This window comes from Sceloporus undulatus, chromosome 3 (genome assembly GCF_019175285.1).
Source record: "Sceloporus undulatus isolate JIND9_A2432 ecotype Alabama chromosome 3, SceUnd_v1.1, whole genome shotgun sequence".
Lineage (NCBI taxonomy): Eukaryota > Metazoa > Chordata > Lepidosauria > Squamata > Phrynosomatidae > Sceloporus > Sceloporus undulatus.
The window spans coordinates 83139321-83155487 of record NC_056524.1 but is presented as its reverse complement, the minus strand read 5'-3'; the positions used below and the strand labels follow the sequence as shown (position 1 = coordinate 83155487).

General features: G+C 39.5%; 1 pseudogene; it reads right to left on the bottom strand.

Moving 5' to 3' along the window:
• Positions 1 to 15116: 15116 nt before the first annotated feature.
• LOC121925009 lies at positions 15117 to 15650 on the bottom strand (annotated as a pseudogene).
• Between the last annotated feature and the right edge of the window lie 517 nt (positions 15651 to 16167).

The window sequence follows — 16167 nt, the reverse complement described above, 5'->3', positions numbered from 1 at the left end:
AAAAGTCTTTTCTAGCATCATGTTTCAAAAGGAGTTAATTCTCATTCTGTTAGCTGTCTTTCACCTTTCATAATACACAGAAGCTGGAAATGCTATGCCATGGACATCCTGACCTTGGCATTCAATGATATCTTTAGTTGAGATAAAAGTTGTGGTATAAAAGGTAGCAAAATTGAATCTAAATGGACGTTGTTCATTTATCCATGATCTGGTGACATACAAGTTGGATGTTTCTGAGGTTCTCATTGTGTGTGCCTAGAAGGTTTTAGAATATGGCAGTTTGGAAACTCTGGCCAAGTAGTGATACATTGTAGGCAGTCAGATTATGTGCTATTTGTATTTCATCAGATGTATTGATAGCTAGTGCATTTCTAGAGCCTATTTCTAACCACTGGTATTGGCCTTTAAGGCCCTAAATGGTTTGGATCCAGATTACTTGAAGGATTATTGTCACCTATACTAACATGCTTACAGCTGGAGCTCAGTTTGTCCACCTTTCTGTAGGATCAATTTGGTTGGTGGGCACAAGGGCCTTTTTGGAGGTGGCCTGTAATTTAGGGACTATACAAACTGGAACTTTGTGCTGGCCTGTGGGTGGAGTTAGAGCACAGCATCTGCCCTAGGGTGCCATTTTGGCACATGCCAGTCCACACGGTGTACACCATCATGATGCCCCTCCAGTGCTGCATCCACATGATGCAGCACCAAAGGGGCATCATAAAGCCTCTCCGCTGTGGCTATGGGGCCCTTGGAGGGTGCAAAAAGGAGCCACGGCATGAGGTTGTTGTGGCCTCCATTCAGCCAGTAAATGGGCAGCTGCATGCTGCCCATCTGTACAGCCCCACGTCTCTGGCCCAACTGATGTCCACCCACCTCTTCTTTCCCTATTACAAGTTTTCAGGCAGGCCCTGAAGACTAGGGACTACAAGTGTGGAAGTCTGTTTAGTATCCTTGTATACATGGTGTTATTTGATTTTAACTCTTAAAATTTGGTATCCCCCTTGTTTTGTTGTGTTTTGCAATTTTAATTTGGCATACTATGTTGGCTAACTATTCTCACGCAATCTGACACATCCAGATCCAGATCTGAAACAGGATCAGATTTCTGGGACAATGGAGATGGGAATGCAGGATGGCATCATATGTAAGAGCTAAATATACATTTCCACATCTTACTGTATGGCCTGATAAATATGGGGATTAATCTGACATTCTTAAGGTAAAAATGGCTAGGTAAGATATATAAATACTTCTAAGAGAGAGGGGATTACCTTGGGAAAACTGTGTGACACTCACTGTGTATTACACCAGGATCAAATGCAGATGTTCAACTTGTGTGTCTGTTTAATAGGACTGTCTATGCTTACTCTCTTCTCAGATGTCATTTTTCTTTTTAAACTGAAGCCATTAACATCAAGCTGTCAAGATATTACTTATCATGAACTAACATAGGTTAGGTTAAGCACAGTGACAGACTTCGTTTATATTTTAGTTGTTAAGAAATTACAACTAATGCACGAAAATATTTACAAGAGCAGTTTGTTTTCCTGACTCTATGGCAATAAAATAACATCCTTCATTTCCTAGCTTTTGCCACTGGAGGTCACTATTACAATGCATAAGTTTTGCCTTTGCTTTGGAGGCTGCCTTGTTAAAGCTTATTAAGCACAATTTAAAAGACCTATATTTAAAAAAAGACAAAAAAGAAAAGAAAAAGAAGAAAGCACTAATATTTCTCAAACTACTTCCTTCTGTTAATGTCAGAGAGACATTATAATGCAGTTAAAAAGATAAATATTTGTTGTTGGTTTTTTGGTCAGCTTCACCTGTGATGGCTAAGCTGGCTCAATAAACTATATTTTTTACTCAGTAAAGACAACAACATTTCAGGCTTTCGTGATGTACAAATATTTGCTGTGCTCACATGGAGGTCATAAGTATGCATTTGTACCCTTCAACATTTTCAAAAACATTTTCTGACTTGGTGAGTGAACTTCTTAATATTTCCTTCCACATTGATAGTTAGCCCATGCCTTGATACAACAAATATTTGCTAACAATTATAACACTTGCCTTAACTTCATCATGAAATCCCACCAGCTAACTTCCCCTTGCATATTATTCAAACTGTACTGTAATAGAAAGTAAACAATCCATAAGTGAAACAAATGTGGCAGTGAATATATCATCAAAAAAAAAAAGATGTTGTACATTTCTGTAGTTCTGGATAGTTCACTACCTGGTGGGGTTTAGACTCACTCTGACTTGGAACCTCTGCTGATAAAAATGATCTGCTGGGAGGAACTGGGTCTGATCAAGGTACAGCAGTCTTCTCCTTTCTTCAGGCGCCATCTCTCCTACCTCTTTCTCCAGTGGATCACTCAGGTGGCTGTCAGAATGAGCTGGAGGAGAGCACAGCTTGGGTAGATCTTCAGAAGCCAAACTCTCAAGGGATGGGGTCTGATGAATGGGTCTGGATCATCCTCAGAAGCTGAATTCTCAAGCTGGGGGGCATGATGGGGGGGATGACATTTCTCTGAGATGGGACTTAAAAACACTGTTCTACATTGTTTCCAGTCCTTCTTGGAGGGACAAACTCAAAGGATGGTGCTGGCTTCTGGGGTATCCCAGGGTTCAGTTTTGCCCCCCATGCTGTTTAACATCTACATGAAACGACTGGGGGAGGTCAGCTGGAATTTTGGAGTTCAGTGTCATTAGTACACTGACACCCAGCTCTATCTCTCCTTTTCGTTTAACTTCAAGGAAGCTGTTTGGGTACTAAACCAGTATTTAATGTCAGTAATGGCAGGATGAGGACAAAGAAATCAGGATTTGAGACAAAGCAGATATGCTCCTGGTCAGTGGTAGAGCAGATCAGAGAACAGGAATTCAGTCTGTGTTGGATGAGGTTACATTTTTCGTGAAATTTGGAATCCTGGGATTCCAGATTCCAAGCTTGTTTTCTGCTGCACCAGAGAACAGAACCCGAAACAATGGATGCAAGCTACAGGAAAATAAAATCCACCTCAACATTAGGAGGAACTTTCTGACAGTAAGGGCTGTTCAATATTGGAACACAATCCCTCGAAGTGTAGTGGAGTCTATTTCCCTGGAGGTCTTTAAACAGAGGCTTGATCGCCAACTGTTGGGGATGCTTTGATTGAGAGTTCCTGCATGGCAGGGGATTGGACTGGATGGCCCTTGTGGTCTCTTCCAGCTCTACAATTCTATGATTCTACGGTTTAGGGAGGAGCATATAGAATTTTCTGTCAAAGATCTTTAGTCTTCACCACATTGCAAAAGCCATGAAAATTAAACTAGAATCATAGTGCTAGAGTTGTGTAGTGTTAAAGTTTTCCAGGACTTAACTAATGTTTGCAAACCTGCCAGAGAGTGCTTCACTACCTTATGCCTTACCTTGTGTAAAGAAGGGAAACTGGGAAACAAAGCCAACTTCAGCTGGAATTTTTGAAGGCTGTTGTAAGCACCAGCTCATAATACTTTGTGCTCCTTTCTGTTCCTGGCATGGGGAAGGGTATATATGTATTAAATATTCTCAGTTTAGCTGGCATATACTATGTGGGTTTTCAATAGTGGCTCCAAGTGCTTTTGGCCACCTTTGATTGGTCTTCCAGCTATGCTGGAGAGGGATAATCGTTGGAATGTCTCAAAGTAGGGCTTTACCTGGTAGATTTGACAGTGTACAGACAGTGCAGGATGCAGCAGGTACAATGATGTCTAAAACATCACATATAAACCACATTATAATGGTGGATGTATACAGTTTCTGATAGTTGCAGAAATTACTGTTAATAGTACATACTTACTTAAACTTTGAAGACAATTTAGTAAGTACTCCTACCAGGTATTTCCATCCCATTTGGAAAGCACAATGTCCTCTTACTCTGCTGACTCTTTAGTAACTACATGCATTCCACTGTGAGTCAGTGGTATGTATTTCTGATTGGCAAGTTCAAGAGGCGCTTGAATTACTGTATATTGGAAGCATTTGGGAGAAATCTGGATTTGTTCAGTAAAGTTGCTGTAGCTGAGAGTTGTCCAGTAAAAGACAGGCTTATAAGAGATAACCACTGTAGCTTATCTATACTTCATCCTGCTGAATCAAAAGGTTATTATTGATGAACTGGTAAGTGGCACTCTCTTTTTGTATACTAGTCATACCATATCCAATTGTACAGCAGTAATGTCTCAGTTCTCTGAACTTCCACTGATAAACTGTAGAAATCCAGCTCTGTAAAAATTTGAGTATGTATTTAGTTATGAAACTAAAGGGGAAAAAGAATCCTGAATATTTTGTTTAAAACGACCCTTAAGAAAGCAGGCTGAAAAACAAACAACAAAACAACCACAATAAAACAAACCAACAACAGAAAATAGCAAGGCATGGTTGATCCTGCAAAAATGTTAGTTTTCTGGAGATTATATAAAATGTATGGTTTTATCACTTTATAAACTATGCTAAAACTTGCTTGCTGTGTTTCTCTCTGTGTATTATTTGCGCTACAAATTTGCCTGTAATATATGCAGTACTACTTTTCCATCATTTTTTGCAGTGTGAGAGAAACCATGACTAACACCAATCCCTTACATGTCACTAGGCACAAGGACACATATTGTAGTGGTTCAGAAAAAGTATCACTTACCCATAGTTTATCATACGTCAAACATTAAATGTATATATTATATCCCATAAATCTACTAAGTCCTAGGTTTAGCATTGCTCCCCTTCCCAGGTTCATCAAATATTGTTAATGAACTATTTGAAAATAGAAGGGAGAATTTGGTTTATTTTATATAAATAATGTGAATTTATATAATTTTGCTCTTTTAAACAAATAGGTAAACACATTCTTTTTACTTATCCAAATTTGGATCTCTCTCTCTCTCTCTCTCTCTCTCTCTCTAATATCATACAATTTGGAAAGTTTGTAAATGATCATATTTTGAAAAATAACAATAGAGGTACACTTGTCCCTCTGTATTCGCTAGGGTTGGGGCACAAGACTCCCATGAATATGGAAAAACCACAAATAACAAAAACACCATGTTTTTAACTTGAGAGGACACCTCTTCAGGAACCTCTAGGTCCTCCAGTGCAGCTCTGTGGTCAACATCAGACAGACATTGACAATTGAATTACACTGGAGGAGCTACAAATGCCTAGTGGACTGTTCTCTCTAGGAATCTTTAGGTCTTTCAGTGCAATATTTAGTTAAAGTTGACCATAGAGTAGCACTGGAGGCTCTAGAGTATTCCTAGAGAGAACCTATTACTCAAATCCATGAATAATCAAATCCGCAAATTTCAAAGCTGCAAATATGGAGGGATGAGTGTACTATGGATTAGGAAAAAATGCTTGCTACAGTGTGTATGTTAGTCAAAACTGCAAACAAAATAGATGTATCAAGAGAGCTGCAAGCATATATTATTATGAGTTTCCATGTGACCTTTTAAAAAAACCTGAACATTTTGGGTGAATCTGATCAATGCGTCAAACAAAATTTCAACATTTGAGACAAGAAAAATGTAGGCTAAAACATCTTACATTGCTTATGAAAATATGTCAAATTATTTATGGGTGCAGGTCTTACATACTCTAATGACACCAGTTCCTGTCTGATCTTGGAAGCTAAGCAGGGTAACCCTAGCTAGTACTTGGATGGGACACTGCCAATGAATACCACCTGCTGTAATTTATATTTCAAATGAGGGAGCTGGCAAAACCACCTCTGAGTATTCCTTGCCTCAGAAAGCCCTATAAACTTAACAGGGTCCCCATAAGTCAACAGGCAATTTGAAACTCAGACACACATGCACACACACAAAATTGATTTTTAGGCAATCAAGTGTGGTACAGTGGTTTGAGTGTTGGACTACAATTCTAGAGAACAGAGTTCAAATCCCTCCTTGGCTATGGAAACCCACTGGGTGACCTTGATCAAATCACACTTTTCCAGCTTCAGAATGAGGCAATAGCAAACCCACTCTGAACAAATCCCATGATAGATTTGTCTTTGGGTCACCATAAATTGGAAGCAATTTGAAGACATGCAACAACAATTTTTTATGTATGTGCAGAATATCATGGCTTTAATCCTATATGTTTAGGTTGAGATAATTTTTACTGATAATGGACAGTGGTACTTACTTCCAAGTAAACATATTTTAGGCTGTTGATGTGCAACATTTTTGTCTTAGATATCAGTTTGTTTGTCTACATGCTACTATAAAATACCAAGAGAACTTGCTTTATGAACACCAGTGGTGTATTCTGGCTCACACTGTGCCCTAGGTAGTGATGCTAACTTGAATTCAGGAGTCCCATCTGGCAGAATTTATCTGTCATGAATAATACTCTAGACTAGTGACACATACGGAATTTAAAAATCTTTGCATAAAAAAGGCTCCCCTACAAGTTTGGTATACATATAAACAGAGACTTTTTCTAAGATAACATTAGACACCTCACTGCAGGAAGCCTTTTTAAAGGAAAGACTGGGATAAAAGTTGGAGATATTTGTTTTATGATGATCTTTTATATTATGAACAAGGCATTTGGAAGTTTAAATCAAGAGAGATGGTTCTTATGGAAGGCACGGATCTTCTTAATTGGCTTGCTTATATGCAACTTAATGACAGATTTAATCAAGATAACAGAAATGTGGCAATAGAGGTTGGAGAAAATGAATTGTATTTAGTGTAACAATGATGAATGTGTAATTTAAAAAGTATATAAATAACTTTTGAAACTAGAGACAGAAGATGAGACTCTAAAAGAGTACATGATAAGGTTGGCTGAAAGTTTTGGGCATAATGTTCAAAAGGATGTATGGGAAAAATGTGGTCCTAAAGAACTAAAGTTTACTTTATATATTAATTTAAAAAAAAGCCTGGACAAGATTATGTACAGACAACAATAAGTTGTCAAAAATGTCAATGTTTCAAACCAATGTTGGGGATGTTAAGATAAGGAGGATTCCTTTTTCACATTTATAGACTTGTAAGAAGGGAAAAAAATATTGGTCTAAGATTTATATGTTAATTCAAAAAACCTTAAAGGCAGATTTTACTATATCACACAGGGAAAATCGGGGGTTTAAACAGTGATTATCCTGTGAAAATCGCACTATTTTGATTAAGATTTTCACATGATGTCATGATTAAAGAGCCATTATCCTGGGAATAAACAGCAACAAATCATTCATGGAGAAATCCTGTGCAATTTTCACAGGATAATCACTGTTTAAACCCCTGATTTCCTCTGTATAATAAAGTCCTATGTTATTAGAAATGTTTCTGATGGGCATCATAGAGAGATAAATAGAGACTGAATGTGGATTACTTCTCCATTTCATGATAACAGCAGCAAGAACTTTGTTTGCCCCAAACTGGAAGTCGTCTGAAGTGACACTGATGGAAGAATGGCTAGATGAGGTGGCTGAGTTATCCTAAATGACCAAACTAACATGAATTCTAAAGGATAAGCCAATTGAAGTTTTTTTTTTTTTTGGAAAGGTTGGAAACTGTTTATGGACTTTTTGAGTAATAAGAAATCTAATGTTCTAATAATCTGTGGTTAATGTAATTGTTAATTCTAGTACAGTAGTTCCCAACCATTTCTATGTCCCATAGCCTTAGGAAATGTTTGATTAATGTTCACATCTACTGTGGGCTGAAACAGAGAGCCCTAAAGGGGCAGCTTAATGTTGCCTTTTTGACTGCTGGGTTGCGGCCACAGCAACCGCACACCGTGTCCCTAACCTGGCTGTTTGCTGGTGCAAAAAGAAGTGACAGATAGCTGCTTCTTTTTGAGCTTGCAAAATGCCAGCTTTTCTGTCGCCACTTCAGCTTTGTGGCACTCCTGTGGCATGCAGTGTCTAAATGCCATGCCAACAGAGTACCTCAAAGCTGCCTTCCATGTGGTCAGGCAGGCAGTGTCACGGCAGCTTCTTGCTAGCTTGGGGGCATGCATCATCTAAATGACAGTGCTGGATCACTGCTAGGGAATCCTGGGAACTGTAGTTTATTGTGGCACCAGAATTCTCTCACAGAGAAAGCCAAATGTCTCACAAAAACTACAGTTTCCAAAATTTCTTAGCATTGAGCCAGGGCTATAAGGCGTCTCAAACTGGATTATTTCTGCAGTGGGCTTTGGACCTTAATTAGAGTACTCCCATTGAATCAATTATTGAATGGTGTGTCAACCTGGATGATTGATTCAAAGGCGGGTTATAGACCGCCCATTTGGGGCGGTCTGGATCCGCCCCTTTCCCCGGAGCATCGGGGCTTCAGCGGCTACACCGGCAGCCACTGAGGCCCCGATCCGCCGCTTTTCGGGCTGCGGGGAAGCAGCAAAACGCCGCTTCCCCGCAGCCTGAAAAGGGGTGTCCCTGGGGCTTCAAGCCCCAAGGACACCCCGCAGTGGTGGGGAGAAGGAGAAAGGGGCCGCTTGGCCCCTTTCTCTTTTAGTCCGCTGGGCGCAGCCGACTGAAGGCTGCGCCCAGCAGACTAAACCAGGAAGGAGCTCCAAAACGGAGTTCCTTCCTGCTCCGTGTTCAGGGCGCACTAAGCGCCCTGGTGCGGAGCAAGGACGTCACGTCCGTGCTGTCCCATCTAGAGGCGGCGCGGCCGTGACATCCTCATGGCGGCGGCCATATGGAAGGGCCGCCGCCGTTTAGTGCGTGACGGGCACGCACTAGGGTTAGGGCGGTGCGGAAGCACCGCCCTTTTGTAATCCTAGTGCGTGCTCGTCACGCACTAAAGTGCCGGTGTGTAACCGGCCAATATGTCTGTTCTTGTTGGAACAATGCTGTTCAAGCCTAAATGAGTGTTCTTCCACCACCGCTTGAACCTTTGATGCTTGAAAGATGCTTATTCCTGTTCTAAAGCTAAGAAATTTATGGTTATTGGCTCCTTGGGCCACACATCTCCAACCCCCATCTTTTACCTATCTTTGTTGTTATTTATTTTCAAGGCAACTCCAAGTTATGGTGATCCTATCTTTGGGTTTTCTTGGCAAGATTTATTCAGGGGAGGTTTGCCCTTACCTTCCTTAAGGCTGAAAACCAGTGTGATTTGTCCGAGGTCACCCACTGGGTTTCTATGGCTGAGCAGAGATACAAACCCTGGTCTTCCAGAGTCCTAGTTCAACATTCATGCCACTTCATCATGTTGGTTCTCACTGGTATCTATTTACTTATAGGCAGTAATGATTAGGCAAACCTTTTGTTGCTATAACTGTTTTCTCCCCTTTCCCAGCTCTTGTTGTTGTTGTTGTTGTTGCTGCTGCTGCTGCTACTACTATTATTAAGATCATGCAATTACTCACTTTCTCCACAACATTTTACTAGCTTGACTACTATTTCTTTTCTGACACTAAGTAGTGGAAGAAAAGAGCCCTCCTTCTCTCCATGATTAATTCCTTCTTGACAGAGGCCCAGTACAGACTGCACAGAAATGCCGTGCTGGGGCCAAAGGTAGGGGTGGGGAGCACGCAGCAACCACATGCTCCCCAGCCCTACTATGTATGGAGGGTGCCATCTTGGCGTGGCACCATTAGTACGCAGCGCGTGACGATGTCATCATGCGCATGCCACATCCGAATGGACCGGCACACCTGACATCATCACGCCACTGGAGGGTGCTTAGGACACCCTATTTGTGGCGTGAGAAGGAGCTCCGAAATGGAGCTCCTTCTGGGAGGGTGCTTCGTTCCCACGGCAACTAGATTGCTGTGGGAAAGAAGCCACGGAGAAAGGGGCCAAGCGGCCCCTTTCTCCTCTGGCTGCACCTGTCGGGGTGTCCATGAGGCATGAAGCCCCATGGACACCCCTTTCCAGGCCGCAGAGAAGCAGTGTTTTTCCGCTTCCCTGTGGCCTGGAAAAGTGCTGGGTTGGAGCCGCAGAGGCTGCCAGTGAGGCTGCCCTGCCTCTAACCCGGCAGGAAAAGGGGCAGCTGCGGACCGCTCCTTTTTTGCCGTCTGTACCCCACCACAGATTCCTACTTCCCTTATGGTAATTAAACTAGGGAAAAAGTAGTTTTGTTGTTTTCTGAAAGAGAAATAATTCTGTATTTCATGTCCATATCAATCCTGAAATAAGTTGTTTTGATTTTGGTAGTTCCAAGTAATTATACTTAGGACTGCAGGCTTTAAAAAAAATTAAACTATGGCAGAAGACTATATATCTATTGACTACCTTCTCACTGTTGTACGTACACATCTTGTCACTGGCTAATGGTAAGTAGGCACACGAAGAACTACTTTAACATGAGAGGCAGTGATGTAGACTCAAGTCAATTGACTTTGACTTAAGTCAGACTGAAGTCACTCCAGTGACTTGCCATGGCAAAAATGACACATTGGCTTGACTTGACACTTGTATATTTTTAGTTGCTGACTTGCTGGTTCATTCACTTTAGGTAGCAGGAAACACCTGCCCTCAAAGTGCAGGACACATTTCTCAGAAGGGAACAACAAATGCATTTGGCAAAGGACTTCAGGCAGAAGGATCATTCTAGAGCTTTTGCAAAGCTTTAGAAGGCTCCTCTGATGTGCAGTGGGGACAAGCTACCTATCCTATTTGCTGTTGCCTCTGAGAAACACAGCCCACATCTTGTGTTTTTTCTGTTAAAAGGTGGCTCTCAGACTTGAAACTCAGCTTGACATTATGACTTGAAGTATTGTGCAAGGACTTGAGTTGAGGCATGAAAGTAGAAACTTGAGACAGATGGCTCTAAAGGGGTGGCTTGATGCTGTACCTTTGAGTCCCAGATTGGGGCCGTGGCAATTTTTCTGTACAAAAAGAAGTGGCAAAATGCCGCTGCTTTTTAGGGTGGATAAAAGCTGCCCTTTCCATGGCGGTGGCAGTGGTGGCTCTTGTTTGCTCCTGCAGCATGCAGTGTCTGAACGCCATGCTGCCAGAGCTCTGCAATGCTGCCTACCATCTGGTCAGGTATGTTTGTGATGGCAGCTTGGGTGTGGCATCAGGGCATGAGTCATCTAAACACCAAGCCCCCATGCTGTCCCCAAGCTGGCGCTTACTGCCAGTCTGTTTAGTCCTAGGAGGACTAAAAGACTTGAATACACCACTGATAAGAGGTCATGTGCTCCATTACTCAACTTATCTGGGCATATATTTGCCATCCTTGTTTCCTTTCTTGCCACCTATGCTCTTTATCCTGAAGCATTTTTGGGTTACAGTGAATTAAGTAATTTAATAAACTGTAATGAAGTTCCTTAGGTTTCATAGCTATCTATTCTTAATTTATGTTCTTCTTTCTTGTTTCTTTTCTGGTTTGCGTGATTTTACATTCTGAGTTCCCACTGCCTTAGCTCAGTGATTCTTAAGCTATCTAATATGGGAGTACTGACAATTTTTTGTCCAATGTACAAGGGACTGTACCATATTTATGTCCTTGGGCTACAGATGTGTATTTCTTTCCAGAATCCTCCCCAGGGACTCTCAGTTGATAGCTCATGGACTAGCAGTAGTCCTTGGACACCATTCTGAGCAGCACTGCCTTAGGTTTCTTAAATCCTAAACCTTCTTCCCAGTTCTCAGCCTGCCCTTATGAAGTTTGAAATGATAAATGTTCAGATGGGTAACTAAAATTATTCCAGGGTCATTCCTAATTTTTGATTTTTTTTAGCTTGCTAAATGTCCCAGTCCAAAAAAATAATAATCCTCAAATAAGTCCAAAGTATAAAATTGTATATATGGCTTTAAATGAAGGCAGCTTTGAAATGTGCTCTTAAATGCTGATCTCAGCCAGGGTTCTCACATTTTATGACATCTACCGATAGCTCTGAAATAGGATAATGCTTCTGCCTGTACGCACGTTCCTAGAAAATTGGTCTCTCACCATGTACAAATATAGATCCCAATTTCAGACAAACTCCTATGAGACTTCATCCTTCTGGAAAGTTGTAGAACTGGATTGTGAGCTGCAGCAATTTAGCTGTCTTGTTTTCATGCTCTCTTGGCCCTTTCTAACACCACCACTAACAAATGCTTGGCAAATGTAAGGTCCAAAGAAATAAGTCTAAAATAAGGGAAAGTGGCTGTAGAGTTCTCTTGAATGGGCACAGGCTTGTTTTGTATCAACGTTGTTTCACTTATTAAGTTCTGAGTGAAACGCAAAGGGCATATTTTCTCAATTGAAACTTTTCAGGTTTTTTTTTAAAGTGCTGGCCATTGTTTAAATGGAAAATATACACAAAAAATGAACTGAAAAATGGTCCAAGTATTTCTTTAAAGTGACCCAGCATAGTGTATTGGTTTGAGCACAGGACTAGCAGTCTGGGAGACCAGGGTTCAAATCCCTACTCAACCATGGAAACCCACTGGGTGACCTTGGCATGTCACACACTGTCAGCCTCAGAAAACCTCATGATAAGATCACCATCTGCAGATGCTGGCGAAACATCAGGAAGAAAATCTTCTGGAACATGGCCACATAGCCCAAAAAACCCACAAAAAAACCATGGATGCCGGCCATGAAATCCTTCGACTTCACACAACAAAAAATGCTTTAAAATTAGTCTTTGCCTCCAAAAACTATATGATTCCACATGGATGATTCCTAATGTTGTTGTAGTTAACTACCTTTGAGTTGTCTTCAACTCATGGTAACCCTGTGGATGAGACTTTTCCAAGACTTCCTTTTCTCTGCTGAAGTCTTGTAGATTCATGGCCATGACCTCTCTAATAGAGTCTATCCATCTGGCATGTGGTATCCCTCTCTTTCTACTGTCCTCCACCTTCCCTAGCATTATTGTGTTTTCTAATGAGTCATGCTTTCTCATGATGTGGCCAAAGTATAAAAGCCTCCTTCCGAGGTCGCTAAATGAGTACCCAGACTGTTGGGGGGCAAATTAGCTTACTTGCTAATTAGCTTACTTGCTGATCACCGCTATGATCTTTGGAATAGCGGTATATAAATAAAACAATTATTATTATTATTATTATTAATTTGGTTATCTTGGCTTCTAGGGAAATTTCTGGCTTTATCTACTCAAGAACCAACTTGTTTGTTTTTTTGGCTATACATAGGATCCTCAGCATCTTCTCCAGCACCACCTCTCAAAAGAGTTAATTTTCCTTTTGTCTGCTTTCCTCATTATCCAGATCTTGAATCAGTACATGGTGATGGGGAATACAATGGACTGGATAATTCTAACTTTAGTGTTCAGTTGAATATCTTTGCACTTTAGGGTCTTGTCTAGTTCTTTCATAGCTGCCTTTCCCATTCCTAGTCCTCTTCTGAATTATTATTATTATTATTTTAAAATACAGACAAAATTAAAAAAAAGATATATTTCACCATATGCTAACAAAAATAGGATTATCTTCAATATTTCAAATTCTATCTTTCATTCATCTCCGACCTTATTTATATTGTGTTTCCCGTATATCTCTATATTACATAGCTCTACATTGCTTATACTTCATAATCCTATTAAACTGTACTTAATTCCTTCCTTGGGTCGTCCCAGTAGCTAGTCCTATCTAATAAATCAGCTTCTTGTCTTATTCTCCAACCAAATATATGTAAAATCAAAACATTCTATTAAGTATATCATTAAAGTACTGTACTCCATTAAGTCAGTCAAAGTTTCCCTGTACATTTTCCTTTTCCTAGATGTATCTTGGTGTCAAAGAAAGGCCTTTTAGTATTCCTGTTTCTGCTTTTTTATCCCTCAACCCATTTCTGGGTGCAAATTTTAGTTATAGGTGGCCACTCTTCTTCCGTTATCTTAATATCTTTATTATTCAAAAGGGCTGTCAGTTTATCCATCTCTCTCATTTCTAAGACCTTTATTAGCCAATCATCTAAGTTTGGAATGTCCTTGTTCTTCAGTTTTTGTGCAAGTGTCATCCTTGCTGGTGTTATTAAATACAGCAATATACGTCCATACTTCCTTCCAATAGATGAAGGAATCTTATTTAGCATGTTCAAGAGATACATTTTTGGTCTAAGCTGAAACTTTATATAAAATGTCTTTTCAATAAATATATGTATCTGTGTCCAGAATTTCTTCAATTTCGTACACTTCCACCAAACATGGATCCATGTACCTATTGCTGATTGACATTTCCAACAGCTATTTGATGTTAAGTTATAAATCTTCACCATTTTATTGGGAGTCAAGTACCATCTTTGTTCCATTTTGAAATAACTTTCTTTCAATGCTTGTGATTTGGTAAACATCTTAGTTTTAGTTCTTACATATTCCCAGCTTGTCAGATCAATGACCTTCCCAAAATCAGTTGCCCATTTGATCATTCCTTCTGATATTGGGTCTTCTGCGTGCTCTATCTCTTGTAACACTCTATAAATTTTAGCTATTTTTTTGCTTCCTTTATATGTCAGTACTTTGTCTAATTTTTCTTGTTCTTCACCAAAATCTTGAAGTCCATGTGTAAATTTACAGCGCTTTATAAATAAAGGTTAATAATAATAATAATAATAATAATAATAATAATAATAATCTTAAATCTCTCTTTTAGCTGTACATATAGAAGCCAATGCATTTTCTGATCAATTTGAGTGAGGTCTTCAATAGGTTTTATATCATATTTGTTCTGCTCTGTTTCATATAAAATATCTTTGTATGTTAACCAAATATTTAGGGATTTCCAATGACCAAAAAAAGCTTCTTGAGGAGATACTCATCAGGGAATTTTTCTATAGAATTTCTTTTTTTATTTTTTGACCAAGTTTGTAACAAGGATCTTTTAATAACCTCTTCTGATTTTTTGACTGCAGTTTCTATTTTGGTCAAAGTTTGATTCAAGGTACAGGAATTCTTAAATTATTTTGATTTCCTCATTGTCTAGGTTGAATTTATGCAGTTCCTCTGTGGTAATTATTTTTGTTTTTGTTTTATTTGTGTTCAGCATTAACCCTGCTTTTGCACTTTCTTCTTTTACCTTCTTACTGTTCCAAATCTAAGTAATTTTGTGCTAGTAGCATTGTGTCATCCACGTATCTTAGATTGTTGATGTTCTTTCCTCCAGTCTTCACTCCTCCTTCTTCTGAGTCTAAATTGGCTCTTCTTATAATAGTCTCTGCATACAAGTTGAATAAATATTTTATACTTTCTTTTCCAGATCATCATTCGCTTCTTTCCAGATTTCTTTTTCTATTTTGATGTATCATAATCTTTCATGAAATCAAATTCCCTCCAAAGCACTTTCCATTTTCCTACTCTTTCTTTGGCTTTTTCATTAAGATGTAAGTGAAAACTGATGCCTTGGATATTGAACTTTGGAGTGCTCCCTTCGTTTTGACCAGGGTCTTGGTTTCATTTTGAACTTCATCTTGTTAACAGGCACTTCTTCGTTAGCTGGAATTGGTACAGGCTTCATGTTAACATCAACAGTGCTGTACTCTGGAAGGGCATGTCGTAAATACATAAGAATATCATCCAATCTTTTCTACAATTTCAGAACCTTGATTTCAATACATTGTCCTTCTATTACATTTTGAAATATAAAAGTTCCACCAAGTTCTTTTTCTGATCACAGAATACAAAGTCCTACAAAAGTGCTAATCTTTCCATTGGTATAGGGATTTGCCACAGTAACAGCATGTATGCTTACAACATTGAATTCTGGAATATTCATTACTTAAGTTGAACAAGTAGGGTGATAGAATGCAGCCTTGCCTGACCTCTTTGCCAGTTGGGACTGATGTCTTTTATGCGAGTTTATCCAGTTTGGATTTTAATATCAAATTTGGACTATAGAGCTGTCTGAGGAGCTGAGCTCTATCTTCAAAACAGGCTTAACAGCTTCAATAGTACCTTTAAAGTTCATGCTAAAACTCAGAGCTGATTCCTATGACACTGAAGCAGGAGCTATCAGTTACCTTTAGAGTTTCATTTAAAAGACAATATTTAGCTATTTTCCTTAATGGATTTTCTGGGTTGAGAAAAAAAATAGAAGAAAGGTAAATGCAGTTACTAATAAAAGGTGCTGTCTTCACCCAAAATGAGGGGAAATAATTTCATGGGTGGGTGGGGATTTGGGACATGGTAACAGTTACAATAAAAACTCACTTTGAGATAGGGAATTATTGTTATATTTCCTCTTCTTGCAGGCAAAACAAAATGCATGCAAAATTATAGGGCAATAAGGTAAC